The 19,605-nt window shown below is 35.9% G+C and overlaps 1 long non-coding RNA gene across 1 annotated transcript in view; it reads right to left on the bottom strand.

The window, feature by feature from the left end:
• Nucleotides 1-1,592: 1,592 nt before the first annotated feature.
• LOC136007340 (uncharacterized) overlaps nucleotides 1,593-19,605 on the bottom strand; it is a 31,618-nt gene continuing 13,605 nt past the window's right edge. The window contains exons 2-3 of the long non-coding RNA XR_010609636.1: nucleotides 4,783-4,871; nucleotides 1,593-1,932 (exon numbers count right to left, since the gene is read on the bottom strand). This is a non-coding gene — a long non-coding RNA (uncharacterized LOC136007340). The remainder of the gene's footprint in view (nucleotides 1,933-4,782; nucleotides 4,872-19,605) is intronic.

The raw sequence follows: 19,605 nt of genomic DNA on the forward strand, positions 1-19,605 counted from the left end.
ATGACCATCAGCTGCTGGTGAATGGTCTCCTGCCACTCAACCTGCAAATCCCATGCAGACACAACTCAGGTGCCAGCATACATGGCGAGGCTAGCAGTACTGTAGTTGGAACGTGGCACAGAATCTCATAATATTAGTTGTTAATGTTTCTCCCACCAAAAAACACTTCAAACTGCTTCATGTATTTAAATACAGAATGGAAATCAGAAGTTCAACAGCAGCTGAATAAAATTGCCGTATGTTGGCTTCCCATGCATGATGCCTATCATAGACTTTTTAAACAAACGAAACAACAAAACTAATTCATTATTTGTATTGCAAAACAACTTTGCTTATCTACTGGTGTTGCTGCCATACCTAATAGACATGAATAACAAGTAGCTCTGAAAGCCTTATGTGTATATATATATATATATTTTATTTGTGTATCTCCTAATGGCAAGCACAAGATGATCACAGAAGCCATGGGGATACAAACACAAACACAAATCTCTGTCAGTTTCAGGGTTACAGGGAGAGAGCAAAGAGCAGGTATCCACAGTAAATGAAACACCTCACACATTGTAAGAGTCAGACCAAGCATGGAATTTGCAGATTAATGAAGAAAGAGCAAGCAGACTGTGTTAGAAAATGCATACATATAAAAACACTGATGCATTTAAGAGTGAAGAGTAAGAAATCTGCCACATCATATACTTCAAAGGGTCCCTGTAACCACTTTGTCTGTTACCTAATCACACTAACAATCGATGGCTCTGTAGGTAAGTGCTTTTCTTTAGCCCACATCAACTGCTTGTAATTTTTGGGTTCATGACCCACTCTAGAGTGGGTGAAATATTTTTCTCTCATTCCATGAGGAATCACATCAAACTGCAAACCAGGTAAGCCTAAATTCGTAAAGCTGTACTTCATACCAATTTCCCAGTTTGATTTCTTTAGGAGTCCAGCCCATTTTTAAGTATGTTACGTTCAACTACAGATAATTTAAGTAAGGATGCAGCTGCTTCTGGGTTCATGACACTTTTTAACATTATAGAACTTTACATGAGTGTCCTGGGTTCAGCAGTAGCAGTCATTTTTCTCCTTCTTGGTGGCTGGTGCAGCACTGTGTTTTTGACTTTAGGCCTGGGAACGGTGCTGATAGCACTGATGTTTTTAGTTACTGCTCAAATGTTTGGTCTGGCCAAGGACTTTCTGAGCCTCATGCTCTGCCAGGGAGGAGGGGAAGCCGGGAGGAAGCAGAGACAGGACACCTGACCCAAACTGACCAAAGAGGTATTCCATACCACAGCACGTCATGCCCAGGATGTAACGGGGAGTTACCCAGAAGGGTTAGGGACTGCGGGGTTGGACGAGGTATCGGTTGGTGCTCAGTTGGGTGGGGCGGGGTGAGTTATCGGTCGGCTGGTGCTGAGGTGTTGTATTCTCATCCCTTGTTATTTCCTTTATCATTATTATCATTGGTGGTAGCAGTAGTGGCTTGTGTTATACCTTAGTTACTAAACTGTTCTTATCTCAACCCGTGGGAGTTGCATTCTTTTCGATTCTCCTCTCTGTCCCTCCAGGAGTAGGGGGAGGGCAAGAAGGGGGGGGAGTGAGAGAGCGACTGTGTGACTGGGTTTAAACCACAAAAATGAGTAATTTTAATTTGAAAAAAGTCACTTATTTTTTGCAAGAGACCTTACATTCTCCTTCCATTGCATATATGGCTTTCATTCTACTTTTATGTTATTAAGTTTAAACACATTTTCCTCTTCACTGTTTTTGTTGCAGTACTGATTTTTTTGTCTATTTAACTCTGTCTAATTGTCTACCATAACATTTCTAATTCTATTTTAAGAGAACGCTGCAATCAGAATGGTTGTGTTTTGTTTGGGATGTGGTTCTCCGATGGCGTATCTCAGTAGCAAACGTTGAACAGCTGGAAACTACCTAATTAGAACAGGGAGGAAAAAAGAAAAAGGATGTTTGAGATGAATAATAATCACATCCATCACATTCATTTTTTCTTATTTATGTAACATACACCTGTGTCTAATTGGCAATGAAAATGACAGTAAGATGAAACACTAAGCTGGTCTTATATTTCTCTTTCTGTGAGCTTTAAATAGATTTTGTGTGTTTCTTTAATTACATACGTAGATCTGTTTACTGAAGCATTCATGTTAAAACTTGTTCCATGCAAAGGGGCAAATTGCATTTTTAATTATGTTTCTTTGGGAGACCTACGTAATTAAGATGATTTGCTGTCTTCTATTCTCCATAGACCTTTTAGAGTCAATAATCTTGGCAACTCAATGCAAAACACCTTCAGTGACATAAAGTTTTCATACAGCAAATAAGTATAGTTTTAAAAGTGTATCAGTGTGTTAGGGTTTTCAAAACCACCTGCATCAGTGACTCATCTACATCTTTAAGTAACAAAATGCTTTTATAAAGAGGGCCCTCAGTGCCTAAATCAAAGCACAGTAGAATTTCTATTGAAAGACTGCAATTGAAAAATTCTTATTAACTTCACAGGAATAAACTCAAACATAGTTACTTACATAATATTAAACAAATAGAGAAACTGAAATGCTACATCCCTTGGTGTCTTCTGTGTTTTTCTTAACATCTTAACAAATTAACTTTTTATTATTATTATTATTATTTTATTTTAGTCTAAATTCTTCTCTCTCATGATTATAGAATAAACCTTGGAATTGTCTCTGAGCATATATTAATTTCTCAGATCTAAATGGCAAGAACAAAATTCCAGAATAGATTAAAAACAATTCTATTTTTTATTCTTAAAAACACCATAGGATTTTTAAGCAAATCTCACTGCATTCTTGCCATAGAAGACTTGTGATCACATTTTCTAATTTTATAACTCCATTAAAAATGGCTGGGAGCAGTTACAATCCTGAAATTACCTAACTCAATGTTCTACCATTGCAAATTCAGATAATAACTTTCCAGATAAATTTGAGAAGATATTATCTAAAAATTAAAATGTACCCATACACATTCATTGCTAATAGCTGTTTCAAATAAATTGGTTAGTTAGGAGCCAACTGTTCTCTTAATGGATCTAAAAGCATCCACTACTTTGAAAGTAGCAAAACAAAGCAGGCAGGGTGCTGAAAACTGACCTGTAGTGAGTACACAGAGAAACAAATGTGATGTAGAACAGAGGGTTTTCTTCCAGGCTTAGCTCCTAGATTGATGTATTAGGTATATCAGCAATTTTAAAACTCCCCTTTTCTGCTGATATTATAATAATTTAGAGGCAGGAGCAGCAGTGTTTACCTTGTTCGCTAATGCATACTGCAATGTTGCATAAATAAAAATAACTAGTTCAGTACTCCACCATTATATAGAACATGTACTATACTTTATACATGTACTCCTCTGTAAATGTTAGTTGAAACTTTTTTTGCCACATTCATATTCCATGTTCTGATGACTACTGAATTTTCTAATGACAAGAAAAATCCAAACCCATTTCAATTAGGGGAAGGGGGTTGCCAGCTGGGGCCCTTGCCAGAATTTTTGTGACCTTAAAAAATATTTTGTAAAATTTTGCTCTGATTTTAGCATGAACAGAGAGTGAAACAAAGACCTAAAGTCCACTCACGTGAAACTGAGGACTCCCAGCTCAAAACCAGAGGACAGTTTAATATATTTGATCCTAAACTGTAAAATGCAAAACCAATTCTGGGAGCAAGAACAAGGAGCAAGACCTTCCTATGACTCTATTCTTTCTGTTTGCTTCTGTTTGATGATATTTACACAGTTGCAGAGTCTAGCAGAGCCTGCTTTGGCTTTTAATTAGGTGACTAGGGTATTTTCCTAGGAAATGTGGCATTTAACCTTCCACTAAAAAATGCTACAAAACCCAGGTCTACTCTTTCCCAGGTGAGTTCTGCATGAAGTTGTGAGGAAAAAGATGGTGTCTACCAATTTTTAAATAAGCAGCGCAGTTAGTATAAGAAAAAAATTCTAAATATATGCACTTTAGTTTAAATTCCAAATTGCCCAGGGCTGAAGGCATCTCTTGTTTTCTGTTGTCAGCTTCATGGTAAAGAAGCAGGAGTCTGGGATTGTCCTTGCAAAGCATCTCATTCCAACAGAAGCCTCTTTTACCATTCCTGGGCTCTATTTCCTCTTGCTGTGAGCAGATAACTGAAAATTTGCATTATTGAGTCACAGTTTTTCCTTCTCCCATGTCTAGAGCTAGGTGAAACAAACATCTTGAACTCCAGATTGCTCTATCAGTCAAAACCTTTGTTTCTAATTCCACAACACTAAGTTCATCTCAGGAAATGTTGCACCATGTATATAAGTTTTGATGCCAGAGTTTACACTACAAAATATGTCAGTATGTAAACAATTTTTTGAAGTAGTGACAGGAAACTCTGAAAAAGATAGCAGCAATAAAAGCACTCTGCTAAAAAGGAACATCCCTGTGAAAGCTGGTTATCCTGAACATTTGAATACTTTCCCTACCCCTGTGCAGAAATACAAAAGCATTTCTTAAAAGGCAGAAGGTAGTTGTGTCATTAGGATTCACTTAAGTACCAGAGAATCTTCATAGGCACCTAACCCATGTGATTCCTATTGATTTCACTGGGGATTCAGAACTTAACTGGATATAAGTTTCCTTTATGCAGTTCGAACCTGGTAACAGGATAAGCAAATTTATTTACAGATTTTACCAAAAGATGACAAAGATGATATTACACTCAACTGACCATGAGAAAGGCTTCTGTAATGCATAAAGGGGAAACAAGTACTTACCTTCTAACCTTTTATTGACATTTTAACATCTTCCCAACAGTGTGAAAAGATCCGTTTAAAGACATGAAAAATGCCACCTTCCACAGACTCTGCAAAGAACAATACACACAAGAATAACTTTTTTGTAATGTGAAATCTGAATTTTACCTGACATTTTTATCTGAATTTCGTTCGCTTTATCTGAATTCTCCAGGTCATCCTTCATCCCAGGGAGAAAGAAGATTGGAGCCAAGGATTTTTAGAAGTAATGATGCGATCCTCACTTCTCTCAAAAAAAAAAAAATAAAAAAAATTGATTAATGGTGGAAAGGAAGGGTAAGGGGAGAAACATCAGATTTCAGATGGCTAATTAGCAAGTACATCTTTAGGCTTGCATCTTTATGACAACTAGCTATGTTAATAAGCCACACAGTGACTGACTCCTTTTTCAGAAAGTCAAAGAAGTTAGAATTCACTCTACAGCTACCACTTAAGCTGACAGCTGTTGATAGATACATTTTCAAAGCTGTGTGGGAGTTACACCAAAGGTAAGGCTGGTCATGACAGCAGCTTTCCCAACTGTTGGTGTTGTAACTCTTTCTATTCAATATTAATAAATTCAGCATGCAATTATTTTGCTATCTGTCTCTTGTAGAACCACGTATCTCTGTCTTTCAAATAACTACACCAAGAAAATATATTGTCCAATTTCCTCCAATATAATAATTAATAAATTACTATAATGATGAATTTTATATCATATAAGAAAATAAGGCAATTATTAATATGACTTCTTACCTTTTTTCTACTCTGAATACTTGCCAAGACAAATTACTTAACTGTAGAAGAAAATTATCATAACATTCAGCGTGTACTGAGTTTTTTAAAAATACTGCTTATGAAGTCATTATCAGCCTAAATTCTGCAATTCAAGCGCAATTGGTTCAAATCAACTTCTGTTACTCTGTTAGTATTTCAACAAGAAACTTAGTCCATGTTAAGTGTTCTATTTGCATTAGTTAGAACAAACAAAACCCCTCTATGGGAACATCAGCTTGTTCAAATACAATAGAAAGTGTCTGAAACTACGAAATTCCGTTTTGTAACTTTTAGCATTTTGATGAAATTGACTTAAATAGCTACATCCCCTTCCCATTTGCCTGGCCTGTCTTTCCTAAAGAGCTTACAACTTTTCATTTCAACACTGCAGTCATATGAGCCATTCTGCCATGTTTCCATGATTCCAGTGATACCATATCTCCATGGACATGCATGCATCTCTAATTCCGTTTGTTTATTCCCCAAATGCAGGAGATTATTATCTCATATCTATTATCTTATCTAGGTGCAGAATAAAGACTAAATATGTGCCTCCTCAATACAAGTAGCATTAAGGGACATGTCACTTCTATAACGAGCAAGCAGATTTTCGAGTTACTGTTTTGTAAAGTCCTTCAGGTTTCAAGCAACTTCACTGTTGGTCTTCACTGGAGTTAATTAAGCAGCTATTAACTTTGTTCTGCAATGTTAATAATAAACTTTTTTATTCAAAATTAAAGCTTTGATTGAATGAGATAAGTTTCCAATTGTTTACAGATGAGATTTAAGTTCATTTGATATTATTTTGCCAGTTGACAACTACAATCATTTTAGAGCACTGAAGCATACAAAACTGAATTTTCCATTCAGAGTTGCTGGGTAGGTTATCAGCTTTGGAAAGGTACATTCCCAACTGCTGTGCAGGTTTGTGATGACCTAAAGTTCATCTTCTCAAAGCAGAAAACATAGAAGATTAACACCACCTAACTTGTGGGTTTCATTAAGTTAAAGCCAGAACTGAAATTTCACAACTAGTAATTCTCTCAAAAATGTTAAATCTGTGTAATATGGGTGTGTATGAATTTTTCTGCAAATAAGCTACATAAAGCGGTATAAAGACAGCATTTTTTTATTCAGGACAGAATTTTGGGGGTTTTTTTGTTTGTTGTTCAGAAACCAGGCCATCCACTAACAACTAGCTCTTCTATCCTGATCACTGATCAAAGCAAGACATTATGCCTCATCTTTAACTTGGATTTTCCATTGTATATTTCTGTCAAAATATTGTCACAGAACATCTTCTCTGTTGCTCATTCTGGCATGCTTATTCTGGGCATTTTTTCTCTTTAAAATCTATCTTCATTCAAGGAAGTCTAGTGTCATTGTGGCAGTTAGCAAGTGCATTTAATATGCAATTCAGTCCAAATTTTTACGCTTACAGTTTCAAGACTGTAGATAAAATTCATGTCTAACAAATAACTAAAGTTACAAAATTAACTCACTAAAGAAGTGTCACATGTGTAATTTAACCACTTGAACTATGCTTTTTATATAAAGACAGTAGAATCTTACATAGATATATTGTTTCTCCAAGTCAGAAGCATTTTCCTCTTAAATCTTTAAAATGTATTTATAGTTAAAGAAAAGTTTCAGGCTGAGAACACTAATGAATAACACACTCCATTTATTTCAAAATTGAATTATTCAGCTGTAGCTTAAATGAAAAGAAAGTAATTCTTCTGCTTCTGTATTCGTCACCCTCCAATTTCAAGAAGCGGATTGAGAACTTACATACATTACATACATTCTCTTACATAGTAAGAGAAGCTACGATCCCAGATCCGAAAAGAGCAAGTATAGGATAATAAATGAAAGTCAAGCTTTCTAAATTACTCTGAAGATGCATGTCAGTCCTTATCTAGAAATAAATTTCCTGTCTTTATGACTGATCCCTCCTTGATCTTTGGGCTAAAATTAATTCTGAACAAAAATAAAACCAACTGCTTACTTCTCACAAATTGCTAAAGACATTCAGCAGAAAAGTCACATTAATTTGGCTAATTTTTTAATAGAGCCTTCAGAAGTTGGGTCTGGTGTGCATGGGATCACTTGATCTTTAAAGAGGTTCTATACTACACCTGAAGAAAAGCAGCATGCAAAAGAAATGCTTCCATTCTACAGCCCAGTATGTGATTGCTAAAGATTCATGGGATCTAATGCAATGGTCCCTGGATTTGATACATCACTCCAGACACTGTGTAGGTCAGACTAAAGTGTCTTGCCACTTCACATAGAAATGGGAACTAGGTGTACCACATGCAAAAGTGGCAGTCTATTATTTGTGAAAATACTCCTTTATCGGTTTTGAAATTATTTATGGTTGTTTCTGTGATTCGTAGAAAAACTCTAAGAACTCACCTACAAAGTTTAAGTTGACAAGCAGGTATTCTTTATTATGGTACCAGGAGACAAGGAGGATAGCTCCTCCAAGCATGTCCTGCGCAAGCACCAAACAAGCTGTGATTATATAATCATTAAATATACATATTCAATACATTATATGCATACTCATGAAGTTACTTATGCATTACATTATATCTCTAGAAAATTCTTCCCACATACGAAAAATAATGTGGTAGTGGTCTTTGGGACCTCTGGTGGTCGTTTCTTTATCATCTTCCTCTTCATCACTTCATCCTTTGTCTGAACTTCGGAGTTGGCCAGCCTTGTTGTCTGTTTGCCAGCTCCTTAGTTGGTTCTAACTGGTTTCCCTAAACATTAACTGAAGAGTTCTCTTCCTTGTCATTGTTATAGAGTCCACCTGGGGTCCAGGTCACTCAGTTATAAGCAAAAGGTTTGTTCTATATACAATGAACTCTCCTTCATTCTCTCTTTCTTGTTCTTTCCCCATCTCACTGTGGATGTCTGAGGATTTGTTTTTTTCTGTTATTTTCTGGTGGTTAGTAAAATACTAACCTCCAGATCGATTGTCTGTCAGCCAAAAGTTTGGAGAATAAAGTTGTCTTCCTTTCATACAGCAAGAGAAACGGGACAATTTCTTTGACATTTATCACTTTCTCTCCTACCTTTCATTGAGTCAGATAAACATTTGAACTATAACCACACCTTGGAAAAGCAGTCATATACTGGAGCTTGACAAACTTTGCAGGACAACTAGCCTGAAAGGTTCAGAGATACAATGTCAATGCATCTGTGGAAATGGAAACTATATCCACCATGTTGCACAAAGCTGTGATGGAGGTCAATAAGAAAAAAGCATCTGAGGTTGAAGTGACTTTGCTGTATGGCATGAGTTCAACATGATTTCCCTTACTCTTTTGTTATTTTCTTGCCCTACCTAATGCAGCCTTCATTTTACAGCTTCAAAGCCTGGGAAGCAGGGAAAGGAAGACAGGGGGTTGGAGCTTTGAAAGTAAACAACCACCCATGGTAATTCAACCGCAACAACAACCCTTCTGTTGAGATCATCAGTGGAAAGTCCACTGTATTTTTCAGGTACTGTCACTAATGATCACAAACTAATTCTTAGAATAAAAGCATTTTTTCATCCTCAGCAACCAAGTGCTTTAAGCAGAATGAATGGTCAGAGAAAATTTAAGAAAAAATTGCTGATAACTGATCTTGTTGATGTATATACAGAACCAGAGGAAAATCCTCATGCTTCTGACTGACCTTCCATGTATTTATTGAGGGAGTGTCTAATATAAGAAGTAAACTAGTGAACTGCTGAAGGGCTACTATTTTGCCAGGCAAATGCCTCTTCAAATGAGTAATCTGTTAATCATGCCTAAATGGGCAGTGTAAATTAATTTAAAACTCTCTTATACAGACTACTCTTTAGAAAGCCTTACTCTTTATTTTTACTGTTTTGTCACAGTAAAATAAGCAAGACATATAAACATGCCTACTGAACAAACCATAGACAATAAATCTCAATTTAATAATTTATTATTAATAATATTATTCATATTATTAATAACATGCATAATATTAAGGTTGGAATGTCCAGCTTCATAGACAAAAGTTTTAGTTATAACTTTAAAATTTTAGACCCTCAAATATTTCTGTCTAGAGAAGCACACTCTGGAATTGAGAGATACGTATAAGAAGTTGCTTAGTGTTGCAATATAAATGTGGTTGCATACAATATCAAAAGCATTATTAAACACTCGGATCTGTGCAATAGGGAATAATTTGTAGCGCCATCTCTGAATTCCCTGCATATAAATATTTCTGATCCTGTATCTGTAGCAAACAAAACAAATTAATATTTGATTGTTCTTTGGAACAAAATATACATTTAAATTAAGGAATTAATAACATGGCTTCCTATTGCTTTAAAAAAAAATAATTCATGAACTAAATATAGTCACCATCAAAGTATATCTGAGGCTAGTCGTTTTGCTACTAGAGCTAGATTCCAATAGAATCTTCTACTACGAACAAAAATGCCTTAGAAAAGTCCACAGGAAAATTGATATACGAATTAATTTGAAAACACTTTATACTTTAATGTATTTATCTATCAGCACTTACATTATCATCACATTATTTGGAAGAGTTCGTATGACAGAAAATTTCTTACTACATATATTCTAAGGCAGTATATGGTTAAAACCAGACATAGTTATGACTGAATTAACTCAGCATTCTTTGTTACATTTAAGAACATAGAGTTCAAGTATATTGCATACTGCCATTTAAAGAACTTATTTATGATCACAGATCTTTTCAACCAAACCCACTATTTCTAGTTAAATAGACTGCTGAAAATAATTGCTACTATGAGAAAATAATTCATCTTTGTATTCAATTTCCTGCTTAACTCATTTAATAAGCATCTCCGACTCCCTCTGAACCCAACAGAATCTACACCTCTTGGTGCAGTGTCACTCAAGCTTAATTTTGAGGAACAGCTGGGCTCAAATCAAAGATTGCTTCCTTCGTCTGTCCCTCATTACGTCGGTGTCTGACTTGCCTTGGTCTGGTATGGCAGCAGCATCCTTTATTTTATATATAGGAATTGCATACCTCAGGACTAGTCTGTCAGAACAGGAAAACTGCTTCAACAAGGAGCAACTTTTGCTCCTATTACTGTTCCTGTGAGGCAAGTGACAGACCAAAAAAAACCCAACCCAACAACAAAACACTAAAAGATATCTTTGTCTCTAGTAATCTGTAATTGAAGGTCATCAAGATTCTTGCAAGCAGTAGTAAGATGAATTACAAAAAATATATACACTAGCTCAAAAACTAGTCCATAACTAATGCATACAACTGAAGACCCTTTCACATGAGTTCAATGTCCTAAAGACATAAAATACCCTTAACTGCAAACATATGACTTTAGTTGAGGCATTATAACACCTAGAAATAAAAACATACCATTCTGTCTATATAATGCTACTGCAGGATATCCATGAGCCCACGCAAAGACTAAATTGGGATTTTTTTTAAATGTATTAGAAGAATATGTCCATTATCTGTATGAGTGAGCAAAAATAATCAGCACAATAAGGGATTCAAAAGTTTTCAGAAACTTGAGCCTGATTACCAGGATGCTGTAATTATTTTCTATCAAGTTGAAATCAGGTTTGCTGAGGTTTATGCTACATGTATATCATCATGGCAGAGAGAACACTCCCTCTGGAAAAAAATCAATCTCACCAGAAGAAAATGAAATTGAAAGTGGCCTTCAGTGGCAGAAAGTAAGCAACTCAATTCCATTCTGTACTTCATTTTTCTCATATAGAAAATTATTGCATTTGTCGGTAAAACACTAACAGAATGACTGTTGTGGGGTTGGTTTGTGTTTTTTTGAGATACACGAATGTAATGAGCGTTAAATAAAAACCAAATCCAAAACAAAACAAAAACAAAAAACAACAACAAAACAAATTGCTGGTCAATACTTCTATAGAGCTACCTGGATTAGTGATTTGGAATAAAAAATGTGGAAAGTCAATTTTGATACCTGTCTTGTCTGTAGGTTTTTCAGGCAAATCCAGGAAATCTAAGATCAGTAGTCAGGGTAAGCCAAGCTGTCTAACACTCCTAATCATTTAAATCCTCTTGGTTCTGGAAGATGCATTACTTGAAAGTACTTACTGACTGGTGCAAAAAATTAAAACTTAGGGTGCACTCACTCCTATAAGAACCTATTCCTAACCATTATCCAAAATAAATAAATTAATTAATTAATAATAATAAAAAAAGAACATAAAAAGGTGTCCTGGGGGAGGAGGAAGAAAATGTATCACTGGAACTATGAAAGAAATAATAACCCAGAAAAGCAGTTAGAAACCTTTGGAAAGCGGTCTATGGAGGCCTATTATAAGAAATTTCCTTCTGCTTAACCAGAACCATTTTTACACTAGTGAGGCAGTCAAACATACGAAGGAGAATGCATTCAACATGCAAAGACATAGCAGGCGCAGAAATGCAGACAGTGAAGCTAAGAAGTTTACTTGGCACCGCAGGGGAGAACAGATGAAACAAATCTTAAAGGCTGCACACCAGAATGACAAGCATCTTAAACTAAAGATGTGTGTGGCACAGAGATAAAAATGTGCCCCAGCAAGAGCCACATCTGTAATTCGTGTAGATACTTACTTTGAAGCTGGCTTTCTCTTATACTCCCAAAGCAGCAACAAAAAGAAATACAGAATAACACTGTCATATTCTAAGTACGCTCCAGCTGTTTCATGCTTGTTTCCTACCATATCTGCCAAAATAATTTTATTCCTTCCTTTTCTTCCCTCTGATTTTCATTTTTAATTTAGGCTACCGAATTGTGGAAATCTTGACAGAATAAGAACAAACTGTCTTTAAATATTCAATGTAATAAAGAAAGTTTTTACTCATTTCTTCTGTAACAAATGATCTAATTTCAATGTGACAAATGTATTCGTTGGATCTATCGTATTAGGGCATACCCAAATAGTTATTTTTAATACTAGAACAGCTCAAGATTTGTTGGCTCTCTGCAATTATATACTTACAAATTAAATCATCCAAGGATACATTTTACTCTAAGTGGCATTTTAAATTTATGTTGGAGAAGAATAAATACAGGAGTGTTTTTCCATCTATCCAAATTTCTTTTCTTCTTACGTGTGTAAGTCAAAGCTTAACCCAATCTATAATAAGTTCATTACACGTTTTAGACGTATGGCTAGGCCAGTTGCCTCTGTTTTCATGTTCAAGTAGCATATGCGCAGAATTGTGGTCATATTAACTCTCATTTGACACAGGAATGCCACTGAAAGTTCATGCCTCCATACATCACACTCTGAGGCAGAAAAAGTGCAAAAGGTTCAAATTCCAAGTGGATATCGAATAATCCAAATCCCAAATGTATTCACAGAATGTATCTGTTCTGTCCTTTATTTGCACGTGCAGAAGCACCTCCCCCATCTGAATCTCTCAGTAACTTTCATAAGGTTCTTTTTTGGACAAAAGGACAGAAAAAACCTAAAAGCAGGATGTAATCCTACTACAGTAACCATACCTCAACCTGTTACAAAATAACCTCTTCAGATGAAAAATAATAGCAGGATGTTTTTCAAATAGCTACACTTAGAATTTTACTTGCAGTCAGCAATCCCCAGTTGGAAACAGAGAGTCTTACAGCAGCAGAAAAATGTCCCTGTATAGCGTGCGGCTGTTCCACTACATCAATAGTACCCTGTATCACGGTATCACTACATTTCTATATTAGGATTATGCTTATAATTATACAACACATCAGATTATTTTTTAGTTTCTTATATACTTGTATATTAACCATAGTATTTAAAAAATCCTTTAGGGACTCTCCCAAAAGCTCAGGTAATACAATGTGATTGACACAGTATGAAAAAGTAACCTAGTAAATTTCTTGACTTTTTTCCTGTTTTTACTATATTGCTGTTGACTGCACATTCTGTTCTCACTGCCAGTGAACACAAGACTGTTAGCTCTGTCTCAAATAGTTTTATATAGCTTTTAAAAGGCTTTTAGACACAGTAACCACATTTACGTTGAAGTATTTTTCAAGTGGGTTCTGCAGATGGAAAAGAAAGTCAGTGTCTAGCAAGACACACTGCTTCTTTCCTTTTATAAAACATGTAAATGGTGATTCATATGACTTTTCCTGAGTAACAACTCTCCAAACAAGATTTGTGTAATACATAGTGTGAATTTCAACAGCTAACCATAAGGAAAATCTGAGGGTTATGAAACATATTTTCCACGGTAAAAAAATGAAGAATGTTTATGATGTTCAAGATTTTCTGTGTGACATCACTAATGATTCTACGATTCTAATCTTCTAGTGACACTACATCAGAAGAGTAAAAGAAAGAGGAATGGTACTGTCATGGCTTAAGGATACAAAGAAAAAGACGATGTAGAGCTGGAAATCAGTTGTAGTTGTGATCCCAACTTAAGACAGTCAGTACTTGGCTTTGAATAGTTTTACCCCTTAATCTGCATTTAGTCCCTTAGTAATCAGTTACCACAACTAAGCCCAGTCAAGACTGATTAAGCAAGTAACACCATAACCGTAAATAGTGAACGGAGCTATCATAAAAAACAACAGGGTGTTTGAAGGAATGGAATTTCTGTGTTCTAAAAAAACCCAAACCAAACTCTAAATAAAAATAGCTATTTTTGGCATTTCTATTAACAGTAATCTATTTGTATCCAGAAGTAGTAGCCAAGAGGTTATGCTTGAGAAAAACTACAGATCTGCAATATTTAGTTTGCTAAGATACCAGGACATGAAGATGTTTCTTCTCCCTTAATTACAATACATTCATATTGTACTTGTACTTGATATATTCAAGGACATACACTCAAGTGCAAATACATTCATATCTTAAAAAGTTCCTCATTTGTTTAGGAAACAAAAATAAAACTTAAAGAAGCAACAAGAGTAGAGAAAAATAATATCAGGAAGCTGAAAAACAAACAAGTAAAAAAGAGCAGAGAAGGAAAGATACAGGTACCAGGGAATGTAATTCGGGTGTGATGCTCCCTTTCAAAAAGCCATTATACTGAATCAATCTGAAAGCTATTTGATTTAAGAAAAAGTTAATAAAACACAAAATAGGCACTGGGCTGCCATAACCATACCCCAAAATCAAATTGGACAGCCATTTTCCTATCATTATTAAAAGCCTAAACTGTTTCCTATGAATTCAGTACAAGTGTACTGTCCTTAGGCCAGTCAGGTGGGTTAATAGCTCTCTCTCACATGCATGTTGGGACAAACATTATCTCAGTGTAATGACACTTGTTCAATTGGTTACCACACAGAGTCTTAGGAAATAGACTTCCTTTGTGCAGGAAGCTTTAATGCCACCTTAGCATCTCTGAGAACCAATGCAATAGGATTAAATCCACTTGGCAGCTGGTCACAAGTGGTGTTCCCCAGGGCTCAGTATTGAGGCCAGTTCTGTTTAATATCTTTATCAGTGATCATCCCCCTGTACTTGGCACTGAGGGATACACCCTGAATGCTCTATTCAGTCTGGGCCCCTCATTACAAGAGAGATGTTGAGGTGCTGGAACATATACAAAGAAGATCAAGAAAGCTGGTGAAGCAGCTGGAGAACGAGTCTTAGCAGGAGCGGCTGAGGGAACTGGGGTTGTTTAGCCTGAAGGAAAGGAGACTCAGGGAAGACCTTATCAATCTCTACATGTACCTGAAAGGAGATATAAGTGAGGTGGGTGTCAGTCTCCCAAGTAGGAAGTAATAAGGAAAGAGTAAATGGTCTCAAATTGTACCAGAGGTTTAGCAAAAAGTTTTCACTGACAGGGCTGTCAAGCACTGGAACAGGCTGCCTAGGGAAATGGTTGAGTCACCATCCCTGGGCATCTTTTAAAGAAGTGTAGGTGTGGTGCTTAGGGACATGGTTTAGTGGCGGATTTGGCAGTGCTAGGTTAATAATTTGACTTGACCTTAAAGGGCTTTTCCAACCTAGACAATTCTGTGATTTTTTGGCAGATAAACCATTTTGCCCCCACTTACCTCACCTTTGGTTCTCTGTAATCCCTCCTTGTTATCTCCTGTCCCATTTTCAAAAGCTGCTATGCATGTCTGCTCTCCCTACCTTTCATTCTGCTAATAAATGATGAGAAAGAACTTTTAGCTTTACCTTTTCACAAATATAGCATCACCTTTGTGCTTCTAAAAATTAGAGTAATTATTCAAAGAACAGCATACTTGATGGAACCAGGCTTCTTTAGGAAAGCAAGTAAAAGAAGTCACCTTTGGATTAGCTTATGAGACTGAGCAAGGTCTCATAAGGCCTGTTATCATACTTGCTCCTACTACAAAAGTTTGGACCTGTTCCATACTTACACCTAATACAGGTGTGGCACAATCACATTTAGGAGGTGACACATCTCCAATCAGCACTGCTTTGCAGTCTACCCTTGATACAACTGCACAGATTACTATTGATGCTCCATCCCTACCAACATGTGATTGCACTCCCTTTTATTTACCAAAATAATCAATTGGAGAGGACTACTGTATTGTTATAACTAAAATTTCAGCTTGACCACGTTTTGTAGCTATATCTACGCCTCTGAGCTATGCAAAAAGAATTAAGTGAGGGAACTCATGCTCAATGAATCATAATCTTACATAAATGTCTGAAATGTACACGAGGTGCGCACTTGTGCAATACTGGCAGTGAGGAAGGCTATATTTTACACGTACATAGTGTTGTCTCAGTTGTTAAAAAAGTACATTCCATATTCACCTTCTCCTTTCATTGTTCATTCATCAGAATGTAGAAATGTCTAGGTGACACGTACAGCTATTTATGATGCCCATAGTAGAGAAACCACAACCACTTACTACTGGTTACTGCAGCTCCATGGTTTCCAACAGCTGTTTAAGAGGACTCCCTTTATTTTCCTACAAGCCACAGACAACTTTTCATCCTGCAAATTTAATACGTCTCTTTTCTACTATGCTTTTTGTAGAGAGTTATTGTTTGATCTGTGAAGTGGGTCTGGCTGGATCAAAATAACATAAAATAATTTCTATTGCTCTAAATTTCACCAATTATATGGTGACGACTTATCAGACTACATGATAATCACACCCTTCTTTGCATTCACTAGATAATAATTCTCCATTTCTCTGAGTCTGTGTAATATCCATTATGCTACCTTTTTATATATATCTCGTTACACAATAGAAAATTATTTATGTATTGCATGTATGTGATGTTTAATCTTCCACTAATCAGAAAGCCCTGAAAATATTTTACAGGTCAGCCTGAAAATTTTTCTCTTGTGAGTAAAAGACATATTATAACTGGACCATATATTATGCAGTGTAAAATATGAAATGAAATGCTGTAGAACTCAAGTTACTGGCAATACAGACCATGAATAACAATCACAAAACAATTTGCCAGCATTAGTTTTGAACTTCCACATGTAAGCTACAAGGTTGAACTACTGGCATATGTTACGTGTCATTATAACACGTCAGTATATATGAGCTTAATTATATTTGTCTGTCTTCCTACTGAACTTCAAGACTGGTCTCCGAAACCACACCTTTGAGGCTTGATATGTTTCTCATCAAGCACTTATTGAAGCTTATGGACCTTTCCTTCCCCCATTTTGTCCCTGTGCTGGAATTCGTTTGACCCATGTAATAATGTTTGTGTTACATTTATGTGAAAATCTTGCATTTTCAAGAACTTGGGTATTTCTCATTATTTTGGGGGAAAGCTTAACAATATAAGTGTCATCGGCTAAAGAAAATTGCAAGTGCTAGCCAGAGGATGTTTATTTTTATTTAAGCAACTGGAGCAGACAATACCTCAAATATAGTATATATAGACAGCATTACTTCTCACTTATTCAGCACGATTCTGAGTAATTTCTCTCTGTAATTTCTGCTGTATGGTAATAGGATGCCAGTTCCTTTCTGCAGCATTTAGTCTCTCTTTTCCTTTAATCTATTCTGAAAACATCTCTTTCCTCTCACCTTCTGTCTCTTAAATAATAAATAGCAAATGCAAAGGGAGAAACAAACCCTGTAAAGTATGATAAAGTTAACAGGAAAAGTTTTGGGTTTGCTGTTTGGTGTTTTGTTAGTTATAAGCAAAAGAAGCCTTTGCTTATTAATGGCTTCTGTGATCACAAAGTTAGGACATTCTTCTCTTATTAAAACAAATAACTTTAGTTCTCTGACTTTATGGTTCCAGTAAAACATTTCTCTGTCTAGCAAGGGAAGTGCATACAGTGTAAACCATCCATCAACAGCACCATTCATGGCCATATAACTAGCTTTTCCAGCGCTGTATAAAAGGGATGGCAATTGTCTTTCTGCATCAATAGGAACATACTGAGACACATTTTAGGGCAATATAGAGTCTATTATATCTTTTATTTCATCATCTGATGATACAGACTCTTGTTTCTAGAATTCCTGTAGGCTTCCCCTCAGGAAACACCCTGCTTTGCAGATATATAGGTTAAATAAACGAGGGAGTGATAACTTGCAAATCTTGTGCTGATGGACTAAGAAAAAATTAAATCCTGAGTAAAGGCAAGAGTTGACAGAAAGTGAAGAGTAGAAATGAAATCTTGCACATGAAAAGTACTTCCATTTATGTAAACACATGCAGCATGATCATAGTGGAACACTGCAGAAATAAAGAAACATAAACATATAGAAGGTAGAAACTAAGTATGCATACTTGGTGGTTCAGATTTTTCAATGCAGATGCCTTTCAATGAAGTAATTATAAGGTAGTTAATTTTATGATGTTTTGTAAAATTAGCTAAAAAAGTTATAGAAATATTGTATTAAAAATAAGAAGGTATCTGGAGACCATAATTTGGCTCATTCCCTGCTTCTCATTGGGAAATAATGACTTGAGAACTCCCACCATGTGTGCAGTGCCAGGCTTGAAAAACGAGGTAGGGGCATACCAACATATTTATTGGCATAAATAATTTTCAGTATCATTAATTGCAAACAGTGTTCACTTCAAATTATCTAAAGCTTGGACTACAGGTTTGTTTCTATAACAAGTGCTGTTTTCTTGTGGGTCAATAATCTTGACAAACTAGTTAGCTGGAATGGCTTTCTTATAAAGCAATAAAAATAATACTTCCTCAGGCAACTCTAAGAAATAGCATTTAAAAAGAGGCAATTTTTGGCATATTTATTGAAAGCTTGTCCTCTTCCAAGCTGACTTCATTATTTTGAAGCCAGAATAATTACTTCTCATAGTACCTACAGGACAAATACTGGGAGCAAAGTCAGCTCAGTGGGACATCTGGTCTTTAATAGCATTCATAATTTAAAGAAGTGACTTTATAGGTATAGCACCTAACCCTTCTCAATCCCCAACTATGCATTTGAATATGTGGTTTACTGGGCAATAAGAGTATTTTTTATTTAGCCATTGAGATTTTAATTCTGCCCCACAGCTCCTACTGCTCTGTCTAGCAATCTTAAGGGATTTGGTGTTACTAATCAGACCTTATAAATAGGCAAAAAATCTTTGGAATTTAGTAGTACAAGCCCATATGTATTTAGCAATCAACCCAGAAAAAGAGAACATCGGCAAATATGAATAGTTGGGTAGGGAACTTACTGCCCACAGTGTATGAATTTTATAGGTTATTTCAACTAGCTCCACTCTAGCTCAAGGGACCAAATGCCAACTGATGGCTGATGCGCATTAAGCATATTCCTGGAGAGCATCTGTAATTTAGTTTTGTCTGAAAGGAATCCAGTTCAAGCACTCAGAGACTTCTCCACAACATCAACAAAAGCATAGCAAACACAGGTAATTGGGCTATTTACTTGAAAAACACACTTCAGTTTCAAACTAAAACACTAATGTTAATCACACTGACACATTCCCAGATACATCAGTCTATTTCATAAGGCAGAATTACACATTGATCCTCATCTGATGACAAGCAGATTTGTTCAGGGATAATGATCATGCTAATAATCTTAAGAAACAAAGC

Source organism: Lathamus discolor, chromosome 1 (genome assembly GCF_037157495.1).
Source record: "Lathamus discolor isolate bLatDis1 chromosome 1, bLatDis1.hap1, whole genome shotgun sequence".
Taxonomy (NCBI): Eukaryota; Metazoa; Chordata; class Aves; order Psittaciformes; family Psittacidae; genus Lathamus; species Lathamus discolor.